This window comes from Triticum aestivum, chromosome 4A (genome assembly GCF_018294505.1).
Source record: "Triticum aestivum cultivar Chinese Spring chromosome 4A, IWGSC CS RefSeq v2.1, whole genome shotgun sequence".
Lineage (NCBI taxonomy): Eukaryota > Viridiplantae > Streptophyta > Magnoliopsida > Poales > Poaceae > Triticum > Triticum aestivum.
In genome coordinates this window covers 73,843,556-73,864,099 of record NC_057803.1, presented here as the reverse complement: position 1 = coordinate 73,864,099, position 20,544 = coordinate 73,843,556, and positions in this window count along the sequence as shown.

The following is a 20,544-nucleotide window of genomic DNA, read 5'->3' as shown; positions in this document are numbered from 1 at the left end:
AAGCATACACCCAGCAAGTAGACATGGCATAGAAGCTAAACATGGCAAGAACAACCTCATAGCATGCATGGATCAACTACAACAACCTCGGCAAAATTGCTTAACATGTAAACAATCTACCAGGAACATTTTATAGCAACAGTAGAGCTCGGTTGAGTCTAGCTAGGGTGCTCCATAATTGCAAACAAAGATATGGATGGAAAGAGCACAACAATATCTACAAAACATCCTTACTGATCATGCTCAAAAGAGGCATGGATCACTCTGTAGCAACATGAATACATGGCATAAAAATATTAGCAGGGCAAAGACTTAGAAGATTTCTAAGTCCCTGAAATCAACAACATTACGAGAGCTACTTTGCATGCTTGTGCTAGTCACCACAAAGATCACAAAAATACATGGCATACACCCCTGTAAAGATGGCATGACATACTTCAAAACACATGTAGGGCTCAAGTTCATAGGAGGCACACATTAATCATGGCAAAAATGACAAATGACCATTTACTGATAAGAATCTGAAACTAACATTACATAGCACTCTTGCAACAACATTTAGCGCATCAAGATGAACTCAAATGAACATGGTGCAATGGAATGAAATGAAGTACTCGTCGAGACGAACAATTTGATATGCTACATGCCCAAAACGGAGCCACGGATGCAGAGTTATGATGCGATGAAAAACGCTAAAAATTACTGGGACTTAGGGCCAAAATTAGGTCAACCTATCAGATCCGAATCTAGATCTGGCACGTTCTTCGAGGTTCGTCGGAGGGGGCTCGCGAGAGACGCGTCGGAGTCGAGGGAGAGGGGCGGTGCCACCGGATCCATCGCAGGGGTCCCTGCCGGTGACGACGGCGGCGCGGCAGACGATGGAAGGAGGCGGAGGACGGCGCGGCGGCCCGGGCAGTAGAGGTGGCGGTCGCCGGCGATGGCGGTGGGTGGCGGGTGCCGGCGAGGTCAGAGTGCGGCGGCGCGACGAGGAGGGAGCGGGCGCGGGTGCTGTCGGGCGGCGCCGGGCGGAGCGGGCCACGGGAGCCGGAGTAGGGCCCGGCGGGCCTCGGCGATGTGGGCGGCGGGGCACCACGTGGCGGGCGGCAACTGGTGTGGAGCGGTGGCGGAGATTCGTCCGGCGCGGACCGGACATGTCCGGCGCGCGGAGGGGAAGGGGGGGCTAGGTTTAGGGTGGAAATGATCCGAGAATTTCGGTGGAGGTGCCTTTTTATAGGTAGAGGGAGCTAGGAGGCTCCAAATTGAGCACAGTTTGCGGCCATGCGATCGTGATTGAACGACCGAGATGATGGAGGGGGTTTAGGTGGGTTTGGGGCTACTTTGAAGAGGTGTTGGGCTGCAACACACACGATGCCTCTACGGTTCCTCGGTTAACCGTTGGAGTATCAAATGAAGTCCAAATGGCACGAAACTTGACAAGCAGTCTACCGGTAGTAAACCAAGGCCATTTGGCAAGTATCGGTCCAATCCGAGAATGTTTAACACCCGCACACGAAAAGAGGTAGAAAGGGAGCGCCGGAATGCGAAACGGACAACGGGGAAAATGCTCGGATGCATGAGACGAACATGTATGCAAATGCGATGCACATGATGACATGATATGAGATGCATGACACAGAAAAAACAACACAAAGACAAAAAAACCGACAACGAGGAAATATCATAACTTAGTGCCGGAAATGGCAAGAGTTGGAATACAAATATGGCATGTTACACACGGGGTGTTACAAAAATCTTCTCAACACAATGGGATTACAAAAGGGTAATCCCACCCTCATTATCTCTCAATAGCTTGATGTTTAAGATAACGTTAGCCACACCAAGGTCCTTCATCTCAAAGTTCTGACATGGAAATGGCTTAACCTCCTCAATGACTTTGAGGGAAAAATTCATCAACATACAAGCATAATATAACTCCTTCGTCCCCACCTTGATGATAGTATACACAGTTGTCAGCTTCATTAACAACAAAGCCACAAATATCAAAGTTGTATTAAGCTTCTCATGCCATTTCTTAGGTGCTTGTTTCGGACTATATAAAGATTTTAGTAACTTACACACCTTTCCTTCCTGACCATCTATCACAAAGCCATCTGGTTGTTGCATGTGGATTTCCTCGTATAGCTCTCCGTTCAGTAAAGTCTTCTTAAGATCCATCTGGTGGATGAGAAGACAATGTGAGGCCGCCAACGAGAGTAATACTCGAATGGTGGTCAGTCTGGTCACAGGTGAATAAGTGTTGAAGAAATCTTCTTCTTCTTTCTGGGAAATAACCTTTGGCACAAGCCTGCCTTGTTCTTTTCAATCGTACCATTGGCCCTAAGCTTCTTTTTGAACACCCACTTACATCCCAATGGTTTACAACTATAGGGACATTCAATGATCTCCCATGTCTCGTTAGCCATAATGGAATCCATCTCACTACAGACCGCATCTTTCTAGTAGTCAGCATCTGGAGATGTACATGCTTCTAAAATAGAAGTGGGAGTATCATCCACGAGGATCACAAGGAAATCATCACAAAAAGACTTCATAGTCATTTGTATCTTGCCCCTACCAAGGCTTTCCTCATCATCCTCCACAGGATTTTCAGCATGTGTTCGTTCATAGTATTCCATAGGAGTGGCCGGAATTAATCTAGTTGGCCAAACCAAACCGATAATTCGAAGAGAAATACAAAGATATCAAATCATGCATATAAGAATTCAGACAAGATTCAAACAATATTTATAGATAAACTGATCATAAATCCACAATTCATCGGATCTTGACAAACACACCGCAAAAGAATATTACATCGGATAGATCTCCAAGAACATCGTGGAGAACATGGTATTGAGAATCAAAGAGAGATAAGAATCCATCTAGCTACTAGCTATGGACCCGTGGGTCTGTGGTAAACTACTCACGCTTCATCGGAAGGGCAATAGAGTTGATGTAGATGCCCTTCATGATCGAGTCCCCCTTCGGCAGGATGCGAGAAAAGGCCCCAAGATGGGATCTCATGGGAACAGAAGGTTACGGCGGTGGAAAAGTATTTTGGTGGACGCCTCTAGTGGTTTGGGAATATTTCTGAATTTATAGGCCAAAGTTTAGGGTTTGGAGGACTCCCGTGGGGCCCACAAGACCTCGGGGCGCCCCCTAGAGCGCACCCGTGTGGCTTGTGGAGTCCTCGGGACTCCTTGCCTTCCTCTCCAAGTCCTACGTGTGTCTTCTAGTCCAAAAAAACCATCGCGAAAGTTTTATTCTATTTGGTATTCCTTTTCTGTAAAACTCAAGAACAAGGAAAAAATAGAAACTGGCACTAGGCTCTAGGTTAATAAGTTAGTCCCAAATATAATATAAAATAGCATATTAATGCATATAAAAACATCCAAAATAGATAATATAATAGCATAGGACAATAAAAAATTATAGGTAAGTTGGAGACGTATCACTGTGTTGCACCGGATTGTGAGAAATCTTGATAGCACTTTCATTGTCACATAGAAGAGGCACTTTGTCACAAGTGACACCATAATCCTTTAAAGTTTGCCTCATCCATAGCAATTGTGCACAACAACTTGCGGCGGCTACATACTCGGCCTCGCTGGAGGAGAGAGATACACAATTTTGCTTATTCGAGGCCCAACTCACCAAAGAGCGACCAAGGAACTGGCACCCTTTGGGAAGTTGACTTCCTCTCCACACAATCTCCTGCCCAGTCCGAGTCTGAGTAACCCATGAGATTGAAGCTTGCTCCTTTGGGGTACCATAAGCCAAAGTTTGGGGTGTGATCCAAATATCGAAAGATTCGCTTGACCGCCACATAGTGGCTTTACTTTGGTGCGGCTTGAAACCGTGCACAAATTCCCACACTCAACATGATATCTGTTCTAGATGCACAAAGGTAAAGCAAGGATCCAATCATGGAGCGATATACCTTTTGATCCACCGCTTTACCATTGGGATCGCTGTCAAGCTTGCATTTTGTGGGCATGGGAAACTTGACCGGCTTGACATCATATAGCTTGAATCTCTTGAGCATGTCTTGGGCATACTTGGCTTGGTTGATGAAAGTTCCTTCTCTTCTTTGCTTGACTTTGAACCCCAAAAAAGAACTTCAACTCACCCATCATGGACATCTCAAACTTCTTGGGCATTAGAGTGGCAAACTCATCATTGAAAGATTGTTAGGAGAACCAAAAATAATATCATCAACATATAGTTGGCGTATGAACAAATCCCCTTTGACCCTCTTAGTAAAAAGAGTGGGATCGATTTTCCCAATTTCAAACCCACGATCTTGCAACAACTCGGTAAGGTGCTCATACCATGCACATGGGGCTTGTTTAAGGCCATAGAGGTCCTTCTTGAGTTTGTATACATGATTGGGGAGCTTGGGATCCTCGAATCCTGGAGGTTGTTTGACATATACCACCTCATTCAAAGGACCATTAAGAAATGCACTTTTCACATCCATTTGTTGCAACTTAAAATCATGATGAGATGCATATTGCTACCTCTTGAGCACTGTGTTGGTTTTCCCTTGAAGAGGAAAGGGTGATGCAGTAAAGTAGCGTAAGTATTTCCCTCAGTTTTTGAGAACCAAGGTATCAATCCAGTAGGAGATCACGCTCGAGTCCCACACACCTACACAAACAAATAAGAACCTCGCAACCAACGCGATAAAGGGGTTGTCAATCCCTTCACGGTCACTTACGAGAGTGAGATCTGATAGATATGATAAGATAATATTTTTGGTATTTTTATGATAAAGAGAAATAAAGATGCAAAGTAAAACAAACGACAATAGAAATAGCAAAGTGTTGGAAGATTAATATGATGGAAGATAGACCCGGGGGCCATAGGTTTCACTAGTGGCTTCTCTCAACAGCATAAGTATTATGGTGGGTAAACGAATTACTGTCGAGCAATTGATAGAATTGAGCATAGTTATGAGAATATCTAGGTATGATCATGTATATAGGCATCACGTCCGTGACAAGTAGACTGAAACAATTTTGCATCTACTACTATTACTCCACACATCGACCGCTATCCAGCATGCATCTAGAGTATTAAGTTCATAAGAACAAAGTAATGCTTTAAGTAAGATGACATGATGTAGAGGGATAAACTCATGCAATATGATATAAACCACATCTTTTTATCCTCGATGGCAACAATACAATACGTGCCTTGCTGCCCCTGCTGTCACTTGGAAAGGACACCGCAAGATTGAACCCAAAGCTAAGCACTTCTCCCATTGCAAGAAAGATCAATCTAGTAGGCCAAACCAAACTGATAATTCAAAGAGACTTGCAAAGATAACCAATCATACATAAAAGAATTCAGAGGAGATTCAAATATTGTTCATAGATAAACTTGATCATAAACCCATAATTCATCGGATCTTGACAAACACACCGCAAAAGAAGATTACATCGAATAGAACTCCAAGAAGATCGAGGAGAACTTTGTATTGAGATTCAAAGAGAGAGAAGAAGACATCTAGCTAATAACTATGGACCCAAAGGTCTGAAGTAAACTACTCACACATCACCGGAGAGGCCATGGAGTTGATGTAGAGGCCCTCCGTGATCAATGCCCCCTCCGGCGGAGCTCCGGAAAAGGCCCCAAGATGGGATCTCTCGGGTACAAAAGGTTGAGGCGGTGGAATTAGGTTTTTGTGGTGCTCTTGGATGTTTGCGGGGTACGTGGACTTATATAGGAGGAAGAGGTAGGTCGGTGGAGCAACGAGGGGCCCACGAGGGTGGAGGGCGCGCCCAGGGGGGTAGGTGCGCCCCCTTCCTCGTGGCCTCCTTGATTGTTTCTTGATGCCCACTACAAGTCTCCTGGATCACATTTGTTGAGAAAATCACGTTCCCAAAGGTTTCATTCTGTTTGGACTTTGTTTGATATTCCTTTTCTGTGAAACACTGAAATATGCAAAAAACAACAATTTGGGCTGGGCCTCCGGTTAATAGGTTAGTCCCAAAAATGATATAAAAGTGTAAAATAAAGCCCATTAAACATCCAAAATAGATAATATAATAGCATGGAGCAATCAAAAATTATAGATACGTTTGAGACATATCACATATGCAAGCGACATGCGAATAGATTCAAGATGTACAATAGGGCAAAGGTTTAACTGTAGTCGATACCCTCGACTTGGGAGTAGCCTTGTGCCACCAATCTTGCCTTGTTTCGGACAACCACACCGTTCGCATTTTGCTTGTTCTTGAAGATCCATTTGGTCCCAATGACATTGTGTTCCTCCGTTGGCCTTGGCACTAATTCCCAAACTTGATTGTGCTCAAAGTTGTTGAGTTCATCATGCATGGCCTCAAGCCAATCCTCATCATCGAGCGCCTCATGTACCTTTTGGGGCTCAACACACGAAAGAAATGCGTGATGCTCACAAAAGTTGGACAATTGTTTATGAGTAGTTACCCATTTTCTCAAGCTTCCAAGCACATTCTCCATGACATGTTGTTGACGGTCGTGCTTGGAAGCCACCTTAGCCGCACAACGCTCTAGAAGTACCTCGATGGGCATTTGAAGGTCATCTTTCTCATCTTGATCACTGTCTTGAGGTTGCTCTTGCTCTTGCTCTTGCTCTTGATCTTGAGCACCATCTTGATCTTGCTCTTGATCTTGAGCGAGCTCGGAGGCATGAACTTGATCCTGGGCATCATTTGGTGCATCACCATCTCCACGGGGTTGATCTTGCCCTTGATCTCGCTCATTGGGTTGAGGGCCTTCACTTTGTTCTTCGGAAGCGTGTGGGTGTGGCGTAGATGATGGCTCCACTTGAGTAGAGCATTGTCCTTCTCCCTCGGCCGCAAGGGGTTCCTTAATGGGGAGTATTTGACCAATCCCCATTCTTCTAATGGCTTGGGGAGGAATTTCATCACCTACATCATAAGGACCACTTTGCTCCACTTGTGAGCTGTTATTTTCACCAAACTCGATGTTACACGTCTTCACAATGAGTCCGCTGGACTTGTTGAGGACATGGTAAGGATGAGAGCTTGTAGCATAACCACAAATATGCCCTCTTGAGCTCTAGGTTCGAATTTAGACAAACAAACACCTTTCTTGAGAATGAAACACTTACAACTAAACACGTACTTGAGGTTGGGCTTGTTGCTGGTAACACTACAAAAAAATACACTTCCGTGATGATACGTGTTTGTCACAGTAGGTCGCTTTTTTTGTCATGCATGTACATCCATGACAAATTTATGACAGAATCAAGATAGTCATACCTGTGCTGTCATAGAAGTGTTCCATGACATTACCAAAATTATCATCTCGGAAGTGTCCACTTCCATGACGATAAATCGCGCGTCACAGAAGTGCTTTCATCAAGGGTGACCGATACGTGGGATCCACCGTAATGGCACGCCGTTAAGCTATTGGGTCGGGTTTTGGATCTGATAATCCGTTAAGCCTCGACCAATGGGAAATTTGCACGTGTAAAATTCTTATCAGCTCATCAGTGGGTCAGATAGGCGCCTATGATACATCGACACGTGGCACGGCCCAACAGAGGCCCATTCCTATGAAAAGGTCGGCCCGTTTGACTTGGTCAAAAGGTGGCGGGCCAGCCCATGGAAAGCATGTTAACGGCCTATTCGCATATAGCCCATTTACAGCCCGCTAACCCAAGGCCCGTTACGCCCTATCCTAATTAGGCCCAGTAGCGTCATCTAGGCCATCCAATATGATTCCAACCCGTTTTCACTTCTGGCCCATGTATGGCCCATGACGTCTTTCGGCCCATATGAGGCCCTATGTAACTCTTGGCCTATTAACAACCCGTGGTGAAACTGGCCCGTAATGAACAGTGTATCACTTTACACCCATTAACGGCCCGTGGTGAAACTGGCCCGTAATGAACAGTGTATCACTTTATACCCATTAATGGCCCATTATTCCGTTGGGCCGTTTCTAGCCCATGTTATCTTTTGGCCTTCTCAGAGCCCATTTATTCTTGGGCTCATTTCCAGCATTCGTTTACTTATGGCCCGTTACTGTCATTTTCTGCTTGTGGGCCAAATTCAGCTCGTGGTTACAGTCGGCCCGTTTGTGGTCCATTTATACATTGGGCCATTTTCATAGCGTCATCAAATACGGCCTATTAACGATGGCCCATTACAGTCGGCCCATGAACGGACGATTCCAACTATAGCCCGTTTATGGCCATAATGCGGCTTGTTATTGGCCCATGTTTGGCCAATCGATCATACAGCCCGTATAAGGCCCATTGATGATACGGCCCGTAGAAGGCCCATTATTTCTACGGCCCGTAGAAGGCCTACTGTTTCTACGGCCCATAGAAGGCCCACTGTTTCTACGGCCCGTAGGAGGCCCAGTGTCACTACAGTAAATATTAGCCCATGGTTATTGTGGCCTAGTTTTAAGAAATAGGTTATTGCAGCCACTAGTTAACCGCAGAAAAAGAACTGCAATGACTACAGCAAACAAATAAACAAGACAACAAGGAAATAAATAAGCAAGCAACTAACGCTAGGCTATCATGGCTATTACACATATTACATCCACTGGGCATCAAAGTTCGCCACCAGTGCAAATATAGGGAACAAAGCAGCATATCATATACACTGGCCGTCAAAATTGGCCACCAGTGCAAATAAACGCGGCAGCAAAACAAGAGCATAACTGAAACAACTTCAGAAGAGCTCAAGAAACGTTATCCTGGGTATCCACCATGCTGGCAATAAGCTTAGCAAGCTGATTAGCTTTGTCCTATTTGGCGCTAAACTCCTCCAACGCTTGCTGTTGCACCAGAAAGTATGCATCTGAATGCTCCAAGGACTTCCGCAGTCCTTCCGCTTCTTGTCGCAGCACAGCTGATCGATGTCTTTCAGCTTGTAGTTGAGACTCAAGAAACCGAACTGATTTAGACAGTGAGTTTGAATAGCTTGTGCAAGCGGTAGTGGCCAGTAACTCCAACACTAAACCAAGACAGGATGTGTCACTATCCTGAACCTTATCTGCATTACTTCCTTTACCGTTGCTTAATAAGGCACTCTTCCCCAATATTCTGTCAGCATTCTAAAAGAAGAAACTAGCAGACAGATAACAAGTTTAGCATGTACTAGTATATGAAACTCATTTCGGTGAACCAGTTCACTAGTAAGGTGGACAAGATTAAACTACCAAGTCTTCTATTGCCAAGTACTAATACATAATAAAAGCATCAAACAAACATATATCTATGTCCTATGTTAGCAATGGAATCTTAAATTAGAACAATTGTTCTTCAGGTTTAGGCACTTGTTCTATGTGAACAGAGTACAATAAGACGCAAGAATATAGTACTTAAAAATAGAAAATGAGCTCATAGACCTTACCACATTCTTGGTTCGGGACCAGTACAGAACAAGGCATTCCCAGTCATCGTCTAGTAAATGTGTCTCAGGAGAACATAAGGGAATTTGATGAGCTTCTTTGCCGGTGAAGTACGTTTTCTCAGGTAATTTTGATACTGCCACCAAGCATTCTTGAAGATAGCAAAGCTATTAGCACAGGTTACCTCATCATGAGTTTCCAAATCGGTCCTTCTCTATAGAGAAAAATGGGAAAATTTGTTGTATTATAACCATCATGGAGGTAGGATGTATGGGACGAAGCAAAGTAATTGCCATGAATAACATTACTTACACATAACTCCTGGACAAACACCTGCAACTGGCATTTTCCTTCATCTTCAGTATAATATTTCCAAGATGGGAAGATACACACATACGATTTAACAACATCAAATGCGATAGATGCTAAACCACGACTAGCTGGTTGTGCTTCCTCCACAGGAATATGCGTACTAACTGGTGGAGTTGGGGTTCGCCGTGATAGTACTGGCCCTTTGGGCACTGGAGCTGCCTTACTAACTGCTCTTGTTTGGGAGCTCTGTGGTGGAGATGGTGTTGTGTCAACAGGAACTGGGTTACTATCGGCTGGCTTTGGGGTTAGATTGGGTGAAGCTAGTTCTCTGTCCATCGTAGTAGGGGTACAATCTGCGAGAGTTTGGGTTATGTGTGGTAGGGATGGTTCTTGTGCATGTACAACCAGGGTGCTATCTCCACCAAGAGGTAGCACTGTTTTATTTGAAGACCGTGTTTTTAGTCCGCTAGATACTGGCATCACCCGCTCCAATTCAAATGGCTCATAAACAGGAAACATAGTTGAATGTACAAACATTGTATGAGAGACAGATGCAATAGATAGTGTGGAAAAAAGAGGGCATGAAATAGTTGACGTGTATATTGTTTAACTAAAATGGATAGCATGACATAATTTCACATATATGATGTCTATCTAAACTGGATAGCATAGCATAACATAATTCAAAGATATGATGAATAACTAAATAGGATCGCATGACATAATTCACCTACATGTTATCTAAGTAATCAGGATCGCATCATTTAATTCACATATGTGATTTATATGCTAAACAGAGGGCATTCGATATGATGTCTGAACTAAGAACATGGTGTTGAATATTGTGTATATGATGTCTAAACTATGCAATGCAAGACACCGTATGCATGATATGAGCAGTATAACCGTGCCAAGTTAGAGCATACACCTCAGTGGGGGAATAGGACTGGTCATCTGTCTCTGAATCCATCTCTGAGGAGCTATCGGGACCCAACAAGAGATCTGCTTCGACTGGTAGCACTGTCTGCTCTGAAGGCCTTGTTTTCACTCCAGATTTTTCCATCTCCCACCCAAATGGCTGATTCACAGGAAGAGTAGTTTAATGTACGAACATTGTTGACAAATGGAAATGTAATGAAGAAAAGGATGGGCAAGATATCATTCAAATATATGATGCCTGGTTAAACAGAATGGCATTGCACATTTCACATATATTATGGCTGGCTAAAAGACATGAGACTGCATAATTCCCATATATGATATAGAAACTAAACAGGTGGCATTACAGAACATGTCTAAACTAAGCAGATGAAATATATGATGTCAAAAGTAGGCACTGCAAGGCAACATATGCATGATATGACTAACATCATCATGCCAAGGTAAAGCAAACACCTTGGGGGGTAAATAGGAGTGGTCAGCGGCGTCCGAATCCGCCTCAGAACAGATATTTTCCTCTGGATTACAATCTGGAGAGGGGTGGGGAGGGTTTGCCATTGAACCCACCATGGAGCGATGTCTGCATGACATTGTATTACCGCACAAAACTCTTCTCTTTTTCTCTACATGTTCAGCATGACTGTGTACAATATCTGACATGCATACGAAAAAAATATGGTGAGATTATGTAAGGAGAGCATGCAGAAATTTAGAGTGATGGTAACAACCAGTGGATCGATGTTTTTCCATTGAACCAAAATAGCCCTAATGGATTGACGTGAATGTATAGTAATAAGTGATGCAACAAGTGTACAACCTCTTTGCCGTAGCCGTGTCGACCTCAGCATCATTGGTTTGGTCGCTGAAGCAGTTGAGGCAGAGGTGGCTGTCGGAGGTATGGAGGAAGATCTGAGGAATCTGTAAACAGCGTCCAGGGCACTGCTCTGTTGTGACGGATCGTTCTATCGTTGGAGCAGCTCCGGTGAGCCGTAAGACGTCAAGGCTGAAGCAGCACAAGACAGACATCGTCAATCTCAAGTGGGATTCTAATAGCATCTCCAATAGATGATGTAAAATGGATGTAAAATTAACATCACCAAAAACCACCTGACTACAACAGATGAGGTAAAAACTGTTGACTCTGAACTTAACTGTCAAAACTGAAATTTACTATGGAATTTGAATGCTACTGTCAAAACTGAACGCAATGGTAGCAGAGAGGAACTTGACATGTAGTTTAGGGAGGGCCTGCAGTTCATCTTCAACCTGCACCCCCCTGAGCTGCCAGCTACCACCGGCCGAACCGCCAGCCCCAGCGCTGCCTCGCCGCCCTGAAACAACTCGCCACCACCACCCCGGCCAACCCTCTAGGCCCCCCGCCCCCACCCTGAACCCTAAGATAGATAGTGGGGTACCTCTCCGGCGAGCCCCCGTCCCCGTTGCGGGTGGTTCTTCATCAACTCCGGCGAGCCCCCCAACCCCTGAAAATCGACTGACCCAAAAGTCAATTCAGTCGACTGAAGTGTGGCTTAATCGGAGCAGAGCAGCAACACGAGTGAGGAGGAGAGCAGCAGCAACAGTTGGGTGAGCGAGCAATCGAGCGAGAGTCGGAGCAGAAGCAGATCCGGCTGGTATGGACGCTGCCGCCGAAGGGGACTCACACTGGGGGAGAGCCGCCGTGGAGATGTCGCCCGCGGCGCCGGCTTCAAGGTAGCCGCTCCATGGGGGTGCGGGATGGAGCACCGTCGGCGCCGGGAGGTCGAGTTAAGGAGAAGGTGCGATGCGATGAGTGTACAACCTCTTTGGTGGCGCCGAGTAGGCCTCGGCTTCGTCCGAGGAGTCGGTGAGGATGATGCAGTTCCGATGGAGCAGGTTAAGGCGGCGCTGTGGGGATGGAGCAGCCGCGATAGACGAGGCGATCATCGAAGCAGCTCCTTGGAGGTGGAGGACGGGGCAGCTGAACCGGCGGGACGACGAGATGGACGATGGATCCTCATCCGGGGAGGTGGACGAGGGACGTTGAGTTGTTGTGCTGGACGACGTCGTCGGGGAAGAGGCTCCGGCTAGGCAGCGGTGACGTGGCGGACGGAGGAGGGTGGGGTTTCGCGGCTGGAGCGGAGAGGTTATGGCGGCCTGGGATTTCGAACGGCGAAAAGGGGGCGATGGGAGGGGGTGAAGCATGACTTAGGAACACGCTTGTCCAAAATGTAGGGTGTGTTACAAAAGTACCCCCCACCGATTTGAACTAGCGGCCCTTTCGGCTCAGGGTTAGAAGGGGGATTTCGCGTGTCGGGATCTGGCAGCTGGAGGGAGTTTTCGCGCGCGTTGTAATTTCGGGATAGCAAGGCGCGGGTTGTGAAGGCGCCAGTTTTGGGAGCACGATATCTGAATTTTCAGGATATAACAAGACGCGGGTTGAATTTTAGGGACAAGCCTAACGTGTAGTAATATTGTACTTGTACGTACCAAATCAATTCGCACTTCCCTCAACCAAAAAGAAAACGAAAAAAATAAAACTATTCACACCACACAAAGAGAGAGTCTTGCCCCGTTTTACTATACAAATGCTATTCAAAGCTACTCCCTCCTTCCATCTATATAGGCCTAATGCGTTTTTCGATGCTAAGTTTGACCAAATATTAGAGCAATGATACATGACATGCAACTTACACAAAGCACACTGTTAAATTCGTCTGTGAAAGGTTCTTTCAATGATATAATTTTCACATTGTGCATGTCATGTACTATTAATCTTGTCAATAGTCAAAGGCGGTCTTAAAAATCTCATTACGCCCTATATAGATGGAAGGAGGGAGTATGAATCCATGTTATGTTAATTTTTTCGCTTGCTGTATAATGCATGTAACCTACTCATACCAACATTTTAGTGCATTCCAAATGTCTATACTACCACTGCAATTCAAACTAAATTTGAATTCGTTTCTCTATTTCAATAAGAATCTACAATCATGATTGTTGCCAACTTCAACCATCATAGTTTCCTTGCTATCCGCCAGATATAAATCAGACGGCCTATAATGCAGGATGGCAGGCACGCCATCATCAACAACTCCGTTTTTTTACAAGAGTAGAGATAAAACATATTAAATGTAGTATACCATGTTCATAACCACACCATGTGTATCACCGTTATATATATTCACACATCCGTCGGTTTGAAACACTATGATAAATTCTTCAAATATCCGAATTCACTTTTTATAATGAAGTATATATGATCTCTATTCGTCTTTTACACCCACACAACCCTCTTATCTTTGTAGCTAGCGCTAACTTTCTCTTGTGCATGCACACGCCCGCATCCCTCTCACCCTCCCTCAGCATTCTCTTGCTCCATCGTGCAAATTCGTCTTTTCACTTTAGGTCGTTCACCCACAGTGTGGGTAGGCCCCCCAGCTCCTTATTTACGGCACACATCGATCGATATGCCTCTCTAGCCAGGTGTGCCTAGCACAAACACAAGCTTCCCCTCTTCTCTTGTCACCGTCCATGCCTCACTCCCACCACTCTTTTCATCGTTCTCGTACTCGCACACTCCTCCCCCTCGATATAGTATGCCTCTCGTACCACCTCCTACATGCATCCCTCTCTCTCTCTCTCTCTATCCTTCTCCTCGTGCCTCATTTGCTTCTAACACACACATGCATGTATACCGATCGATCTCCCAACATATACCTAGATCGACTATAACTACCCCCCATCGATCGACGTACCTCACATGTCTCTCCTTTATCTTACAAAGGGTGATTGATCTTCCTATATAGTTATGTCTGCTTACCACAGCCACATCGACCCCCCTCATCATTCGTGCATGCCTCCTGGCCCGTCTCTCACACGCACGTGCACAGACAATAAGCAGCCATCTCCTCTCTTATTGATATTGCGGGCGCGCCCTCCATTTGTCTAGCAAGCCTATCCCACCATTTGTTAGAAGCAACTCCACTACCACCCCCTCCAACACTCTAGCTCTGTCTCTCTCCCAACCTTATTCATCTCCTGCACATATGCAAGGATGCCGATCGATCTCCCTTAATACATGAGGTAGATCGATCTCCTTAATACATGAGGTAGGCCTCTCTCCTCCTCCACACATATACCAGCCATTGTACGTCTATAGTTAATTGGGTCTCCCTCTTCCCCCACCACACACCGATAGTCGAGCGCTGCAGGTAGGTATCCATGCCACAGAGACAAACTGCACATGTCCCATCTCACGTTCCAGTAGGCCAGCCACTCTATATCTTTAACTTGGGCACACACAAATTCGATGGCACTCTTTATCGATCGCGCACGCACACACACACACACACACATCATCCCTCTCTTCGATTCTATGGACACCTCAAGCCGATGATACCTCCAATCTCTTCTCGTGGATCGCCCCCTCTATATATATGTTATATCCAGGACTCTATTTCACACACATTGCATATGTTAAATTTTTTGATTGACCCCCCCACCCACAAAAAAAACTCTCAAGAACCCACACACTATATCTCTCTAGGTTTGTATCTCTCTCACACAACCCCATGTAGGTGGTGTACGTATACAAGAAGGGAATAGGTGCACCGTGCACGTACTCATGCTTCGTGCCCGGCCACACCCGCACGGGTACATGGTGGAGCTCATTTCTCCGCAGAAGCTGAATTTGTTTTTGAAACATCAAGTGGCCAGAGACTCAAAACTTATTTGCCCATTAGTGACTTGTCAGGGCGGTGGATTTTAGTTTGTACGATAATGCTGCATCCACCTAAAGTAACGAAAGTTCTTACGTAAACTTCCTAGTAATTCCCTCTTCGTAGGTGCAGCATTACCCCTAACATTTGTAATATCAGTTTGAAACTTGTAATATTGCCATGTCCTATTCCCGCGTTTTCAAAATCCTGCAAATCAAACAGATCCTGAGTTGGTGATGATGTTGTGCCTCCCATCTTTCACCAATAGCCGTCGGATCTAGATCTGATGCATACAAACCAAACTTCTGCATTTTTGCAAAAAGATGCCCGCACTTGTTCCCTATTTACAAACAACTCCTTGTCTCTCACAATCTAGGAGTAGAAGGCCGTGGAAAAATCTGGCGCGATGGCCACTGCCGGAGCCGTCCACCCCCAATCTTGGTGTTCCGTGCAATGCACGGGCATCTACGCATGGGAAATTATGTCGAACAGGGCTAGTTGTAAGCAGGCTAGCTCTACAGCCATGATGATAGTGACTGCAGATGGTGAGGCTGACTATGGTATGCCGAACACGGTGCCTATACTCAGGTGTCATCTCCGGCGCAGGGTCTTGTCATTTCACTGTGAGGAGCAGCACGTAATAATTTGACCAACGGGTAGTACAGTGCTAGTACTCCTACTACTACATTGGTAGTACTACTACTAGTACTAGTAGCACCACCGTCTGGATTTTGGAGTACTACCATGTCCACCGGCACCGAGGAACGTCTCCAGGTAATATTGCTTGAGGCTGCCAGGGCGAGGGGCCGCTTGGACGACAACTTCGTCTCCTTGTTCAACGAGGTCCTCATCGGTTTCCTCGACAAGTTCACCGTCGTCAAGAAGCTTGCGGACGACTTTGATGTAAGCCTCCAGCCGACGCGCCCTGGCTCTATGATGCCCGCCACCCTCAACGGCCACTATGGTTACAACCTCTTCGACACACTGGCGGCCCTGCGACTGCCCGCCATCGCGCCGGAGAATGTCCACCTCGAGGTCGCGCTCGCCGCGCAGCGCCTGGCGCAGCAAGACACCATGGACATAATCACCCACATCTATGCGCAAATCGTCCACAAGGACTACTACATGCAAGAGGAGGACGATAGGACGTTGGCCTTCTTGGAGCGCAGGGCAACCTTGGACGGCACTGTTCAGAAGCACGTTGAGCTCGCCGCCAACGCCGCTGCTCCTCACACGTCGGTTAGTGACCCGGCGCACTAGGGCGTGAGGATGTCGTTGAACGTTGATGGATCCGTATGTATTTTTATCTTTCCGTCAAATCCATGTAGTAGTATATGATACTACAGTAATTATCTTACCTTTCGCATCAACTTCATAATTTTCGTACGTACTCCATGCATGAACGGCGCCAGAACCAAACTTCTCATTACTCTAGGCAAAATCGTTATTTTCTATCTATTGGTCACGCCATGGAGCAGAACCAAATTTTACAAGTTACGAGTTCAAAAGGAAAAGCCTGTCGTGTTCGCGTCGCACCCCCACATGGTTGTTCCGGCACGCCGCTCAAGCGGGAATGCATGCGGTGTTGCATTTTCACTTACAAGTGGGACCGCAGTTGAGCAAACCGAGTATCGACAAACCCCCACCCCGCCCACTGTGCGATGGCTGAGAAAACAGGAGGGAGAAGAGATGGCTGTAGCACGGATTCCAAGAAAATTGGTGTCAGATGGGACTCGTGTGGGTGGCGTGTGCCGTACTGCTAGACGTGAATGCTACTGAGTTATGGCCCATGCCACCCCACTATATCGAGCCTATCCTGTTTGGATACTCTAACACAGTTAGAGTTAGAGTTATTTTCTAACCCACTCTAACCCAAATAAGCACCTCTCCACCGGGATAGTTGGGTTAGATGAAACTAACCCACTCTAACCCTCCTTGTTTGGATACTTTTGGGTTATTTGAGCCTTCAACTAACCCAAACTAGCTCTAACCCCATGATCCAAACAGGGCCATATCGAGGTACGTAGAACAAATTTCCTGCAGTCCGTGCTCAGCACTCCTCTATCTCTCTTCTCAGCTAGCCAGCGGACGCGCGGAGCCCATGGTCTGTTTGCTCACATGCGGCCCCACATGTCAGTGAAAACGCAAGAGGACCCACTGAACCTGCACATCTTTCACCTCGACGTGCTGGTGATGAAAAACAAATCCAATAAAGATCTTTGGTGGCCGCTTTTGGTGTTACTCAAGAGTAGTAAGATTCTATTTACAGTTTAACCCAAGATGCACATCTCGTGGCTTCAACTACCACTCTATTTTCTTTCATGACACGACCTGGATGCTGGATGTCCCACGTGTCGGCAAAAGGAGGAAGAACCCGACCAAATCTTCGGTTCTGCTATCAGATGAGATTAGTGCACTTGTTGATACTCCTACTAGAATAGAGGCTAGACATGAGACTAGATGCGAGGAAGCAACGTCTACTTCTTTACACTCGAAGAAGAAAGAAGCACGCAAGATCGAGCCTCCGCATATCAACAATGAATGCATCGAGAAGGCACTAATCCAACTTACAGGAGTAGTAAAACGTATTCTTGTGGTTCTTGTTTTCTTTGGTCTTGCTTTTCTAGTCAAAATTATCGTTGGAGTTCGTGCAAAACGGAGGTCCGTTTGGGGTCATGCGTTGGAGTTGGCCTTACAAGTGGGACCGTAGTTAAGGAAACCGACTATCGGCAAACCCCCACCTCGCCCGCCGCACGATGGCTGAAGTTAGAGAAACGATGAGGTTGAAGAGATTGCTCTAGCACGGACTCCAAGAAATAATATGGTGTCAGATGGATGTCGTGGTGGTGGCGTGTGCCGTACTCCTAGACGTGAATGCTTGTTTTGGCCCATGCCACCCTACTACTCCTACTACTTACTCCTACTAGTATATTAGTATACTAGTATCGAGGGTTCGAGGTGCTGGTTACGTACAACGAACACAATAACATATGGCTACAGTAAAAACACCCGCCCGACGCGCGAAGCATGTGAAGCTAGTACAAATTTAGAGAAGCGACTCGAAAGCCATTCATAAATTTAGTAAGTTTATCACAGGCATATCATTTTATTACATACAACAGGTCATCAACCCACATCGACAATGAGGATACATTATAAATACTAAAGTTTTCACCACACAACAAATAACAAGCCATGAAATGAACTTCAACTCAACCATTCTGCGGCGTTGGAAACACTTGCTTTGAACCACAAGTGATTCTCTGGGACAGTCCATCTATTGTCGACCTGGAGACCAACACAAGACCGATCATCCAGGCTGAAGCGGCCTACTATATCAGTACGAGGGTAGGGAACCACCCAAATGTTCGAGGTATAGACACAGTTGCTTCTCATAAATGTGTCAACTGCAGTTGGATCGCCTTTCACCATCATCGGATAGTTTTGTCCAAGGAAGAGCGAGTTTTCTCCAAGACTATCAATTTTGTGCCAGGGAGAAGGAGTTGGCGCTAGCACACTAGTATCCATCCCGAATACCATGCAACGGGTTTTGGAATAGGTCTGGAGAGTGCGACCATGGGAGACACCTGCTTCCTTACCAGTAACATCATCAGTGGGTTGTATACACACAAGAAGAGGTGATCCATCGGAATTAGTTGCCAGGCACCACAGAGTATATCGACGCTGCTCGTCCTCATGCTCGTGATCATCACCATCGTTATCTCCCCCTTGGTTATAAAATTTTTCAAGTATAGGTGGTGGGATGTTCACAGGACCTTGGAAACACAAGAAGAAGGATAAGTAGTAAAGGGAAACTTGCTAACCCGCATGCATGTGGATGAAACAATTATAATTATGGTGGAAGACAAACGTACCGAAACTACTAGGATGCCATGCAAAAACAGTGCCATGAGTGGTGGCATCAAACACAAGGCCCTTGTATTGAATTGCATCACAGTACTCTTCCGTGTATAGAAACTGATTTTTGAGCAATATCCATCGAGTCGAACCAAGAAGGACGGCAACAAGCTTGTCGAAGATATCAACAACTTGATAGTTGTTGTAATTCCAAGAGCGGTTGGGAACTCGACAAATTGCTATCTTCCATAGAAGACTGTCACCATTATCGGTGTGCTCAACCTTTGGGCAGTGTGCTGAGATTTTTGGAAGTGGAACCCGGTGACGAGTGTACACATTCACAAGTTCCCACTCACAGTTGGACCCAATGTAAACAACCCAATCTCCATTTGCCCCCGCCCAAGCCTTGCCGTCGAGCGATGGCATCTTAACATCATACGTATCATTATCAAGCGGCATCAACTGGCACAGGGCGAGGCCTCCGTCGTGCCGGCGCCAGTCATCAGGGTCACGGCGAAGAAGATAGGGGAGATCAAACCACTCCTTGACTCTTGGGTTCTTTGTAATGATGTTATTAGTTGAGTCAAGAATGGACTTGAACGAACCTGCCATGCTAGCCGAGGTGATGATGTCGCACCGATCAATGAGTTCCTCCACCACGTCATCTTTCAGATCGGGGCAAGAATAACAGGGTCGTTTCCGGCCTGTTCCCTCCATGGAGAAGACGATCAAACAATGGCAGAAGAAAGGGTGAAGGGCTGAAGGAAAATGGAGGAGGGAGAGGAAGAGCGTGCGACAGCAGTTCCAAATCGAGAGGGAAAGGCGAAGAGTCGATGGACGGTTGCGAGTTTGCCACGGTTCACGAAGAGGCGCCCCGGCCTACACGTCCGTTCGGAAATACTCCTACTACTCGCCGTCGTCTCACTGATATGTTGGAACGGGACCACATGTCAACGAAACATGGTGTGTAATTTCTCGTGCAAAATTTGATCTGGCCGCGTTGGCCCGAGGTGCCGCATTAGTTATCAACCTTTATTTTTTAATGGCATGCCGATCAGTTTTGAAGCACGACTAACTAATATTGTACGTGGAGAGGATGACAGCAGGGACCCGCCAAGGTCATGGCAGTACGCAAGCAAGTGCCTCCTTATTTCAAGCCAATAAAAAATGGCTCCTCCTAGTGGATTTCTGACATCTGGGTCGCATGCCATTGTCAACATAGTCAATAAACGAGAGAATTGCACAACGAGCGGCTGACACCAGGGACCCAGCAGCTCGCCCAGTTATTTTTGTTTTGGGTTAATTTGATAAATGTCACTCCAAATCTGGTGTATCTGAGAAATGCCACTGCAAT